Below are 13,521 nucleotides of genomic sequence, written 5' to 3'. Positions count from 1 at the left end.
CCTAATATGATTAAAGTATCTGTCTCCTCATCTAAATAAAAATAAAAATATTGCTCTACAATATTGCATATTATTTTACAACATTGTCAAATATGATTGCTTAATCATATCTTTTTTTAATTTGCCAAATGCCCAATCCTAATTTCACATTTAATAATCTGTTTTTATTATAGCTAAGAATGTAACTTTCCACATATCACTTGTTTGGATTTTGTTACAAAAAATGCCAGAAATATGTTGGGAGTCTGAAACAGTTCATTTTATTGAAATAGAAAGCATTCTATTTTTGTAATTTGGGAAAGGACTTATTAATTTATAAGTACCCATACACCCATAGAAATATTTCCTATTGTCTCCGTGCGACAGACTTCTTCGTAACTGCCATAATTCAGAAATCCATATATGCTTATATATACTCACAGGTTTTCTGCATGTGGGCCTCCCTTTTCACACCATTTGAGAAAACCGACAAACTATACATACAGAAGAGATACTTCCATTGATGTGATTGGTGGTGGTGGTGGAAGCCACGGTTGCACTCACTTGTAACTGACGTTCCTTTAGTGGTCATATGTACAGCCACACGTAGGAATTGCAAATGTGCAGGCCTGCCACAGAGAACTCTAAACGCTTCAGTGTCTGCCAGGCACTCCCCTCCCCTCAGTTTCTCTTGTTTTTTGGTGAGTGGGCAAAGTAGGAGTGAAATTCCCTGAGAGAGAAATCTCTTCCACCACTCTCTGTTCTTGTATTTTTGTTCCATAGCTAAAAGAGAAGAACAGTTCTGTCCTCACTCAGTCTTTCTGTGGAGCCGTGTATTGCCTAGCTATCTATGCAATTACGACTCAGAAAGCCTTATTTAAAAATGTGCCAACTGTGAGGCAAAGGTCTCTCAGACTAATAAGCAGTCTGTTTGCTTGCGGTGCTTTAGGGAGGAGCATGATGGCTCTAGAGGCCTGGTATGCTATCAAATTCAGCCCATCATGACTGGGCTTCTACACTGACGGCAGCCTTGGAGAGGCAAACAAGCACTTCAACAGAGACTGCCACCAGATAGGCATGGCAGACCTGCACCTCTAAAAGCTTTAGAATTCTCCTTCGTGGTATACATGCCCACGGTGTTGAAGTACACATGTGTAGAACTGCAAATGTGACAACAACATTGAAGCACTGTGATGGGAGAAAAGATGCCTGTGTACCTGATATCCCATAGCCAGGAGAAATCATCAAACTGAATGAATTAGGTAACATGGGTTTTTAAACCCCCATGTCAGTTTCCCTCCTTTCAGACATCCATCTCTGAGCTTACAATTAGAAAAGTATTGATAGAGAGACACTTTGTTTTTACACTAATTAAACAACATCCAAGGATGTTACATTGAAAAATGCAGTATAACACATTCCCAAGTCCCCTTTTTAATTATTTTACACCCCAGTCCTAAATCTGTTATACGGATTAGAAGCAGTACCTATGGTTTTCAATGACATTTTTGTTGGCTACAGTAAAGTAATACATGCATTAAATGCAGTCTGCTGTCATGAAAGACCAGCAACATGGCAAGAATGCACACACAGGCGTGATGAATGCACTTGTCTGGATCATGTCTAGTATGTTTCTCAGAAGAATGAAGCACTTTTGTTTCAATAAAACGATAGATCTGCTTTAAAAAATGTTTTGATTGTTAATCATTTGTGCAAGATCTCAGTTGCAGCTACCTGTGACTGCAGGTTTATCTCATCCTGTTCACTTTGTTGCATTTCATATGAAGGCTGTGGTCTCAAGGGAGAGGCCTGTGGTGACCTGAACCTCTCTGAAATAGTCAAGATTTCTTCCCCAAATTGTCATGTTTCACTAAGAAACAAAACTGAACTCTAAAGCTTTTATTTATAGGGGTTTTTATAAAACAAAGGTACTATTGACTGTTGTGGATTTTCTAGACTGTGTGGCCATGGTCTGATGGTTTTAGCTCCTAAAATTTCACCTGCATCTGTGACTAGCATCTTCAAAGGCATGAGAAACACATCTTACTGTGAAATGCTTCTGAAGATGCCAGCCACAGACGCAGGTGAAATGTTAGGCACTAAAACCACTAGACCACAGCCACAGAGCTTGAAAACCCACAACATCCAACTGGTTGTGGTGGATTTTCTGGGCTTCATCCACAACATCCAGTTGATTTGCATTGAGAAAACCTTCAGCAATACAAATGCACTATTCTACAGTGAGATACTAACAGTGTAATCCTAAACTCACTTATTCTTCTAAATCTGTTAACGTCAGTTAGTCTAAGAGGGTTAACTTTTTAAAGGATTTCCCTGTTGAAGGCATTGTAACTCTGTTTGGGATTACCCTCTTGTAGTCAGTGGGTTTATAAAGATGTAACTCTGTTTAAGAGTACATTGCAATTTTCGCTTGGCATCTGGCATTTGACAACAGGGACCATACAAAAAGTGACTTTAAGTAACTTTTTAAAAAATCTCCCCTCTACCTTGTCTCATTTTATCAGTGGACAACCCATTCTTTTATTCCCCTCCCCTTGCCCCAACACATAACACACCCTTTAATGGTGTCTGAGAACCAAGGCATGGGATTGATCCAAGGCATGGGCTTTACCCTCATATAGCAGAGGCTGGGAAAAACATTTTTCTCTGGGGAGTTGCAGTCAATTGGAACAGACCATGCTGAGGTCAATGGACCAAGAGCCTAAGGCCCTTCCACACACGCAGAATAGTGCACCTTCAATCCACTTTCACAATTGTTTGTGAGTGGATTTTGCTATTCCACACAGTAAAATCCAGTTGGAAAGTGGATTGAAAGTGCATTATTGCGCATGTTCAGAAGGGGCCTAAGTTTAGTATGTGATTTCTTGCAATTAATGGTTCTTGTTGTTCATTTATTTATTAATTCCTGGTAATTTCTATTCAGGAACAATCAGAACTTTACAAGGTGAGTTGAAACAGGTTCTGTAGGATTGGTAGTGCGCAAGGAGGAGGATATGTTTTGGCATGTGTATGGCATGCATACATGTGCCCTGACCTGATGGCCCAGGCTAGCCTGAACTTGTCAGATCTCAGAAACTAGTAGGGTTGGCTCTGGTTAGCACTTGGATGGGAGACCACCAAGAAATACTATACAGCCATTACGCAGAGGAAGCCAATGGCAAACTATCCCTGTTAGTCTCCTGCTTTGAGAACCCTGCTGGGTTGCCATGGATTGGCTGTTTCTTGACAGCACTTTATGCACATATATTTGAATAGTTTTAGAACAGCTAATTTCCCCCCAACATTAAAAATTCAGCCCTACCACATTATCCTTTATCCTTAAAAAAAGTCTGGGCTCATCAATGTTCTAACCTGTAGTAACCAATTCTGAAATTTAGATTGAAGATAATCAGGTCCTACACTGAACTGAATTCTCAGGTCTCACCTCTTGAACCCTCTGTATTGTTTAAACACAGGGACAGGGGCAGGTAAATGTAGTTAAATGCCTACGTTGTGAAATGAATGCTAATAAAAGGAACAGTCATATAAGAATGGCTATTTATTTATTTATTTGTTAGATTTGTTACACCGCCCACCCCTGAAGAGTTCTGGGCAGTGTACAGATGCATATAAATAGCATTAAAACATACCTTACAAATTAAGATTAGTACTTAAAACCAATTAAGATTAGTACCATAAAAGCAAAACCATAAACTATGCAACACATTCAGAAGGCTATAAAATTGAAACTAAGTTTTAAAGGGAAATAAATGCCTTCTGCGCCACCAGTGGCATAGCACCAATGGGACAGGTGGCATGACGCCCCGGGTGCACCTCGGTGCAGGGGCGTGGTGGGTGTGTGGCCAGGGCATGGCCAGGGCGTGGCAGATGTCATGGCAGGGGTGCAGGTCACACGAGCTCCCTGGGTACAGTTCCCCCTCACTTCACCCCTGGTGCCAACATTCATTGAAATGTCTTTCCATAGAGAATATTTTACAGGTAGCAGGTAATATAAAAAAGGACCAAATAAGAATGAGAATTCACATACACATACCATGGCTATAACATTTTTAAAAAAACAAAGTACACAATGTGTTGGAAAATTTAGTATCTGGATTATGATCAAAATGTCACAGCTACCTTCCTCACCTTCTCACCTAAAATATTGCTGATAAGTGTAAAAATAAATTAGCAGGTTCTGAGCTAATCTTGACCTGTTCTTTATTTTCATCACCTGAAGGATTTTGTGAAACAGCCTTTTACCCTGTAACTGTAGACTCTGCCCCTGTCTCCTTTGAGCAGCTGGCTCTTACTCAGCTCCTCTGAGATTCCAGATGGCTCTCCCAGCTGCACAGCATCAGGCTCTGTCTTGGTTGCAAGAAGGGCTTGGAGCTGACTCTGCTTCCTGCACCGCCACGTGAGGAGCCAGCTCTGCCTCTTTCATGTCTTCAGGCTCTGCAGCAGAGTCCTCTGTGCCCAGGGACTGGCTCATGATAGATTCATACTGTGATTAACTTGATTTTCATTCACCAGTAGTCTAACTTCTTCTGTTTGTGATAATTTCACTTGAGTACTATTTCAGAACAGGAGCAAGTCATCTGCTGGTGGACTACATTTGGAGCTCCTCCTACACTGCTTTACCCAAGACATTAATCAAAGGAACTTGCATTTTTACTACACTCATGAAGACTTCTCTCACTATATCCATGTAACTGTATAGACTGCTCCAGGTGGTGGTGACTGGAGACCATCTGCTATTACAACTGATCTCCAGGTGACATAGATCAGTTCATCTGGATAAAATGGTGACTTTGGAAAATGGAGTCTATGGCATTATGCTCTGCTGAAGTCCCTCCCCTCCCCAAACCCCACCCTCCTCAAGCTCTATCTCCAAAATCTCCAGGTAGTTCCAGTCTGGAGCTGCTGGCAACCCTATTTGTCTCTGTTTTGCATTGCAGGCTTCTAGAAAACCCTGGATGTTTAATTTGTATGCACAGCGAGTAGCCAAGTACCACTGGTAAACATGAAGTCTTAACAATACTGGCAGAACAAGGAGCAGCAAAAACTTAACTCTGATTAATAGCTGTTGCCTGTATGGATTACTTTGGGCTTTCTGCATGCTCAAACAACTTTCTAGCCTTTGCATGATATCAATTATGCAGCACTCCGCTTCAACAGAATGGACTGGGGACAGTGTAGAAGAGCGATGGAGGAAGGGAGGTTGGAAGTCACTGTTCATCTGTGTAAGAAGAAGATGGAGCTTTCCCTTTCAAAGGTTGCTTCCATAGACTAGGGGTGTTGCCAAAGAGTGAGGTACCCCTTTGTAGACCTACAGAGGCTTGAGAGATATTTTTAACAGGGTTAAAAGTGGTACGATAGCAACATCGTTGTTTATGTGCACCAAAACCTCATTTCATTTCAGGTTTTTGAACCTCTGTGAACACCTGAAAACATGCTGACAGTACACACCACAGGAAATGATGCTTCTATAATACTAGGTTGATGCAGCTCTTCAAAATTTGCAACCATTGTTCAATCAAAAATAACAGTTAAATGAAAGAGTGCATCTATGAAAGGTAATGATGACTCTACCACACCAGATTCAACTGTCTGTAAGACTATCGCCTCTCCTCAACCAGAGGAAGAAAAGTCAGTTATGTGAGCATTTTTGAACATGCCAAGGGAACTGGTAATATTACATGATTCGTGCTATTATTTTATCCATGGGTTACCTTTCCAAAACATAATGTAGAGAACCCACTCTAAAAGTCAACAGAAAGTAATGTAGAGATTCATTGAAGTCACCCTGAAAATGGTCTAATGGTTTATGTGAAGTCAACTTGTTAACTTGTGATGAAAACAATTATTAGAAAAAGAGCACTACAACAACAGATTCCAAAGTGCATTTCAGAGAGAATACACTTCAGTTTGCTTCTCTAGGCATATTTTATCCTTTTAAAATAAAGGAGCAGCACCAAATGTATAAAGCAACCATTTAAACAAATGAATCCATAACAAACAAATTGCTTTAAACCATTTTAGAGACCTTTTTATGAAAGCAAAGTTTACAACCACTAGTCTCCTGGTTTAATTGATTGTTCGACTTCCCTTGAATAAAATGAATACATTGTTACAGAACCATAACCAGGCAAGTTGCTGGATAATTAACTCCCTTGCTATTCAGCAAGTATCTTTTATGCACACACACACGCCTGAAAAAAAATCACAACAAGACTCAGAACAAAGGAGGAGAAAACACAGCCCCAGATTTACCCGGGGCTGCTGTGCAGCATGAGATGGGGCGAAGCAAGCCCCAGATCCCAAGCACTGCGCATGGGCATGCTCCAGAATGGAGCACGTGACAGGGGCTCCCATCACATGTCTAAAAGGGGCATGCGTGCCTACATAAGACGGCGCATGGTGTGCTGCGGCCTCTTTCAAGGTAGCAGACCAAGCAGAGTACTACTCGCTCGCTCACTTTTGGAGGCAGTGTGCTGCGTTGAGGCCTGTAGGGCCAAGCTGTGGCAGTCACTGGAAGAGCCAGGTCTTTAGATGCAGGAAAATAAGGCACTCCGGAGTGTGTCGAAGCATCGGGTATCGCTTCTTGCGGCCGGGGAGCTCGGCAACTGGGGCGTGTCCTGGGAGGGTCTGACCTTTCCCCCCTTGGCGCAAGTGGAGGGTAGGGCCAGCATGGCGCTGACTGCCTGGTCATAAAACCAAGAGCGTTGGGGCGCTTGTCCCTTCCCCCTTTTTTCTTTCTGATTGAGGTTGAGAAGTACTTCGGTGGGGAAGTAGGCCAGCAGGCCTACTGGGAGGTGATTAGTGGGAAAAAGGGGTCCCCACTCCCCCACCACACACCCGTCCATTAAAAAAAACAATTTGAGTTATTTAAGAAGAGTAGTTAGTGCAAACAGTTGGTTAGTAGTTTTAGAGATAGTTAGTAGTTAATACCTAATTAGCAACCATTTAGTGAGTTTGTAGTTAGTAAGGCTTAAAGTATATATAGTTATAGAATATAAATAATTGTTAACAAATAGGTTAATTGATGCAAGTGGTCTCTTCTCATTGTGCTGCTATCCGAGCATGGGACCTAAGCAAAGGACTAGTGACCACCCTAGGCAGCAGGCCAGGACGACTGAGGCAGGGGCCAGGCAGGGTTTCTGCAGTGGTGCAGGGCAGTGGTGCAGGGCAGTGCGACCTCGAGCCCGTTGCTCTGCGTCAGGTTCAGTAAGTCAGCCCTCCCATTCCCAAACAGCGGGGATGGCAGCAGCAGCAAGTCAGCTCATTTCAGGGCAAGTGGTGGGGCCAGGGGGCGCAGGCAGCCCACCATCTATGGCCGTGGTGGCGAACCTTTGGCATTCCAGATGTTATGGACTACAATTCCCATCAGCCCCTGCCAGCATGACCCATTGGCCATGCTGGCAGGGGCTGATGGGAATTGTAGTCCATAACATCTGGAGTGCCAAAGGTTCGCCACCACTGATCTATGGCTTATCCACCCATGGCTCCTCCTTTAACCCCATGCACGGGCCCGCCACTTACGACAGGTTGTCTAGGACAAAGCACACCTGCGCCAGCTGGCGTCCAGGTGCCGGCAGTGCCAGGAGTGGGTCACGCAAGTCAGTCAGTGACGGGTGGGGGCTCCTCATTGTATTTTGTTCCCTTCAACAGCCCAGGCTTGACCGGCGGGCCAGCTTTAGGTGGCTCTGCTTTGCCGGGTACATCATATGTGGTCCCAGCAAATGATGTTTTCCTGCAGGGCCTTTCTAACACGCTCCTGCAATTTCCCCATTGTGTAGGGGGCAGAGTCACTCCAGAGTCAGTTCCCTCTCTGGTTGTTCCCGCTCCTCTCTGAGCAGTGGGTCCACCTGTGGCCGAGCTGCCAGCACAGGCAGAGGCACCCACTACATCTAGGGTTTTTGGGCACTCAGGTGATATGTCCAGGAGGTGATATGCTTAGGACAACCCTAAACAGCCCAGCACTCAGTCAGCAACACTGAGAAGGATGTATGGTGGTGGGGGGGGGGGGAGGGAACAGGACTGAAAGCAGGTCGAATCTGCCGAATTGCACTGCGATTCAGCTTTTTTGGTGATTTGGTGATTTTTGGCCGAATTGTCAAGCCTAATAAGGACTTGGTGGCTTTAAAAACCTAACACTTTTTTTGCATAGAGAGCGGTTCTGTCTAAACCTGTTGTGGATTTTGAAATGATTGTAGAAACTCAATACTCTGCTGAGGACCACACAGGTGATATTTATGTGAGCTAAAAATAAACTGCAGGTATTTCATAATTCCATGAACATGACATAATGAGATCTCTGAGCTGCAAAGATAATGCAGAGGAATGCTTGCAATCCTAAGAACGCTTTCCAAGGAGTTAGCTCCACTGAATAGACTAGTAAGATGCTGGATAGACCTGCTTCTGATGGCACAGTTAGCGTACCAACAATAATGGCGGGTAGGAAAGAGAATGGAAAAAACAGGAAGATTCTAGTAGCTAATACCCCAGAGGATAGAGTCAGAATTCAAAATGACCTGGACAGATTAGAGAGCTGGGCCAAAGTAAACAAAATGAATTTCATCAGAGATAAGTGTAAGATACTACACTTAAGCAGAAAAAATGAAATGCACAGATATAGGATAGGTGACACCTGGCTTGATAACGCTACATGTGAAAGGGATCTGGGAGTCTTAGCAGACCAGAAACTGAACATGAGTCAGCAGTGTGATGCAGCAGCCAAAAAAGCCAATGTGATTCTGGGTTGTATCAATAGGAGTATAATGTCAAGATCAAGGGATATAATTGTACCTCTCTATTCTGCATTGGTTAGACCTCACCTGGAATATTGCGTACGGTTCTGGGCACTGCAATTCGGAAGGGATATTGACTGGCTGGAGTGGGTCCAGAGGAGGGCAACCAAAATGGTAAAGGGTCTGGAGTCCATGCTCCACAAAGAGAGGCTTAGGGAGCTGGGGATGTTTAGTCTGGAGAAGCGTAGGTTAAAGGGTGACATGATAGCCATGTTTAAATATTTAAAGGGATGTCATGTCGAAGAAGGAGCAAGCTTGTTTTCTGCTGCCGCAGAGAATAGGACACAGAGTAATGGATTCAATGTGAAGGAAAAGAGATTTCACCGAAACATCAGGAAGAACTTCCTGACCGTCAGGGCTGTTCCAACAGTGGAATTCACTGCCTTGGAGAGTGGTGGAGTCTCCTTCTTTGGAGGTTTTTAAACAGAGCCTGGATGAGCATATGTCAGGAGTGCTTTGATTGTGTGTTCCTGCATTGCAGGGGGTTGGACCTGATGGCCCTTGTGGTCTCTTCCAATGATTCTGTGATACTATTCTTTTTCTGCTTCTTTGGGACTGTGGCACCAGATTGATTTTGAAAGACAAAAAGCTGACACAATCAATTTCCATTGTTAGCTTTAAGTCTAGTGCTGCATGCATTGTGCAGGAGCTGGAGCTGGGTTGCCAGCCTTCAGGTTACAGTGGAGATCTCCAACTATTAAAATTGATTTCCAGGTGACAGAGATATATGATCACCTGTGGAAAATGGGAGCTTTGGAGTCTATGGCAGTCTATATCTTACTGAAGTCTGTCTCCTCCCTCCCAACTTTTCTTTCATTAGCCCCCCCCCCCCTCAAAATCTCCAGACATTTCCCAATCCAGAGATGGCAACTCTAGCTGGAGATGCACAAAGAATAATTTCTGATATTCATGGGGCAAAGTGCACATGATGTGTGGTAGGGAAGAAATTAGTAAGACAAGGAAATTTGCATTATTGTGTGCGATTTAATAAGATTGCTCTATTAACCTCTCATAATTATTAAAACTGGTTGTTCTTATTAATAAATGTGCAATCTATTTATTACTTTGCCTTTTTATGCCTTCATTAAAACATTTGGTCTGCACTGCTATAAGCATTGATAAAGTTAAAACAAACCTTGTTACAATGACAACTTATCTTTTTTAAACTTCAAAATACCTTTCCGCTATTCTTGTTTTAATTAATTCCAGAAATCATTTTAGAAAATTAACACATACAGAAAAAGATCCTTGTTTATTTAATAAGATTTCAAATGTATTGAACAGTAGCTCTCCTATTTTCCCTAAGTATATTAAAGTTTTATCAGCTGGACTTTTAAGAAATCACAGCAGGCACAACAAACAGGGTGACCACACATTACAGAGAAGTATGATTTTGCTCCTAGGGTTGCCATAGAATTTTGGGTGAATGGTAGAACTTCACCCTGTGTGCTCTAGAAGTGATATTACTGTTATATACATTTTGGCTCAAAGAAAATAAAACAATAATAAATTCAAAGTTCTTTTATTCAGTAAGTCAGAATCAGTGGTGAACAGACTTTATTGCAATAAAGGGAGACGCTGTAGGCAGACTCCCCAAACTTTTCTGACAAATAATTACTTATACTGCTACTCCCATCTCTTGTCCCTCCTCCTTTCCCCATTGGCTAAGGTACTTGGAGTTCACAGTCTTCCCAATCCACCTTCTTCATGTTAGGAAGTGAACATCCCTTCCCTTCCCTTCTCATCACACATCGCATAATCATGCTAATGAAGCATTAGCTATTCATAGGCGTAGGTAGGTTTGACTATTCATTAGTTCAATGCGCAGTCTCTAATTACCCTAAGGTTACTTTATGGCTCCTACTGTAACTGAAACTAGTTCTGACCAGTTCACATCCATCCTTATCTTTGAAAATTATTCATTTCCTTCTAACTTTGCTTGTTCCAAACCACACTGGCTTAGGACAGATTAAGTTATGGGGTTTCACTAAACCCACAATTAACTCTGCCCATTAAACTAAACATTCCCTCATGGGCTCTACAGCACCAGTATCTAGGTGCGTTCTCCTCATGAAACAGTAGCCAAGCCCTCTGTGTGGTTTTAAAAGTGTCCCTGTGAGATAAGCTTCCATCTTGTTTCCCACCACCACCAGGCCTCCTAGCCTCAGGTGAAAACAAGGCTCTTTTCTCTCAGCCTTTGAGATCTCTTTGAGAATACAAGCCCCTAGCCGTTCTCCCTCTGGCTCTGGCTCTCTCTACCTTGAGACGCAATCTCCACTGACTGAATCTGAGAACTGACATGTTTTGTGTGTCACACAAGCTCTCAAGCTGTTTTCAAATCTCTCATCTATGTCCCCACTGTCTTTTTGACAGACATTTCCTGCTTTTATATGAACCAGAACACCCTACCTGTGGCTCCTGGCTACTGCATTTTAACCAACCAATTAGGTGACACTCTGGTTAACACTTGGTGCTCCTGCTCTTGCTGAACTTCACCTTTTCAAATTAACCACATAAAAGCTTAATCAATCACACCTGCGTTCCCTGTTCATTGCCTTTCCTGATTTCTTAACCATTGTTTAGATTTGTGTGTGTGTGTGTGTGAAAATCACAAAGTTCCATATGTGGTGGAATCATTGCAACTTTATCCACATGCTTGCATCATGATTAAGAGGGAGGGGTCACTGCTGACATGGTGACCCCACAAGATTTTCAAGGCAAGAGACGTTCAGAAGTGGTTTGCGATTACCTGCCTTTGTGTCATGTCCCTGGTATTCCTTGGAGGTCTCCTATTCAAATACTAGCCAGGGTCAACCCTTTTTAACTTCTTAGATCTGACAACGTCCAGGTCATGACATAATAATAATAATAAGCATAATAATATTATTATTGCAAGTAGCTGTAAATATGGCACAAGGTACACCTGGCAAACTTTCAGTGTAGCGGGGTGCTGAATGTTTTAGCCCATTGTAGCAAAATAAAACAAAAATCGAGTGCAGTGCATTCTGAAGTGCACACTTTCCTGGTAGTAATCTGCATGAACCAGATTAAGATTGCTTATTTTTGTATGAACCAGATTAAGATTGCTTATTTTTGTATGAACCAGATAAAGATTGCTTATTTTTGTATGAACCAGATAAAGATAGCTTATTTTTATATGAACCAGATAAAGATAGCTTATTTTTATATGAACCAGATAAAGATTGCTTATTTTTGTATGAACCAGATTAAGATTGCTTATTTTTATATGAACCAGATTAAGATTGCTTATTTTTGTATGAACCAGATTAAGATTGCTTATTTTTGTATGAACCAGATTAAGATTGCTTATTTTTGTATGAACCAGATTAAGATTGCTTATTTTTGTATGAACCAGATTAAGATTGCTTATTTTTGTATGAACCAGATTAAGATTGCTTATTTTTATATGAACCAGATTAAGATTGCTTATTTTTGTATGAACCAGATTAAGATTGCTTATTTTTATATGAACCAGATTAAGATTGCTTATTTTTGTATGAACCAGATTAAGATTGCTTATTTTTGTATGAACCAGATTAAGATTGCTTATTTTTGTATGAACCAGATTAAGATTGCTTATTTTTGTATGAACCAGATTAAGATTGCTTATTTTTGTATGAACCAGATTAAGATTGCTTATTTTTGTATGAACCAGATTAAGATTGCTTATTTTTGTCTGAACCAGATTAAGATTGCTTATTTTTGTCTGAACCAGATTAAGATTGCTTATTTTTGTATGAACCAGATTAAGATTGCTTATTTTTGTATGAACCAGATTAAGATTGCTTATTTTTGTATGAACCAGATTAAGATTGCTTATTTTTGTATGAACCAGATTAAGATTGCTTATTTTTATATGAACCAGATTAAGATTTGGGTGCTGTGTGGTTTCCGGGCTGTATTAAGATTGCTTATTTTTGTATGTACCAGATTAAGATTGCTTATTTTTATATGAACCAGATTAAGATTGCTTATTTTTGTATGAACCAGATTAAGATTGCTCCATAACAGTGCAATCCTGAGTAGGGGGAGGTGGATAGAGTCATGGTGCCTGGCCATGGCACAGCCCCACCACCTCCAAAGAGGTTTACGGAAGGGCAAAGAGTCAGTAAACAGAATAAAATCACTATTCACCGTGCAAGTGTCCTTTGCAGCCCAATAGCTGTGTCTGCATTTTTGGTGGCATACGTCTACACCAGGAAAAAGAGGTGTCCCTGGGCTGAAAGCCCTCAGGAAGCCAATGTCTGCTTTGTCTCTGGGAAAGCCCCCATTGGTGCCAATGTAGGCTCCTGCACCAGAGGAGTTCTGGTGCCACAGCAGCATTTATGCCTGGGAGATGCCAGGGCTGGCATAAGTGCCTCCAGCGATGCCACTTATACTGCACAGAATGGTATTAATGCCCACAATGGAGTCATGCTGATTCCACAGCCCTTTTGCCCACTCCTGATTGGCCTGATAGCACTAACAACATTTTTGAGTCAGAGCTCACCTCTTTAGAAATGTGAAGAGAAAATTATGTTGGAAATCTTATAGAGATTATTTATTTGATTCCTCTCCTACACTTTCCTGATAAAGACAGACTTAGGGCACAACAACATATTTATATAATATCTAAAACAGTCAAACCTACATATCAGAATTTACATAGTTGAAGGCCTAACTGGCTATTAATGAAGTGTGTGTGCGTGTGTGGCACACTAGGGGTTCAGGC

Source organism: Sphaerodactylus townsendi, linkage group LG04 (assembly GCF_021028975.2).
Source record: "Sphaerodactylus townsendi isolate TG3544 linkage group LG04, MPM_Stown_v2.3, whole genome shotgun sequence".
In the NCBI taxonomy this organism is placed as follows: domain Eukaryota; kingdom Metazoa; phylum Chordata; class Lepidosauria; order Squamata; family Sphaerodactylidae; genus Sphaerodactylus; species Sphaerodactylus townsendi.
Note: the sequence above shows the minus strand (reverse complement) of the source record.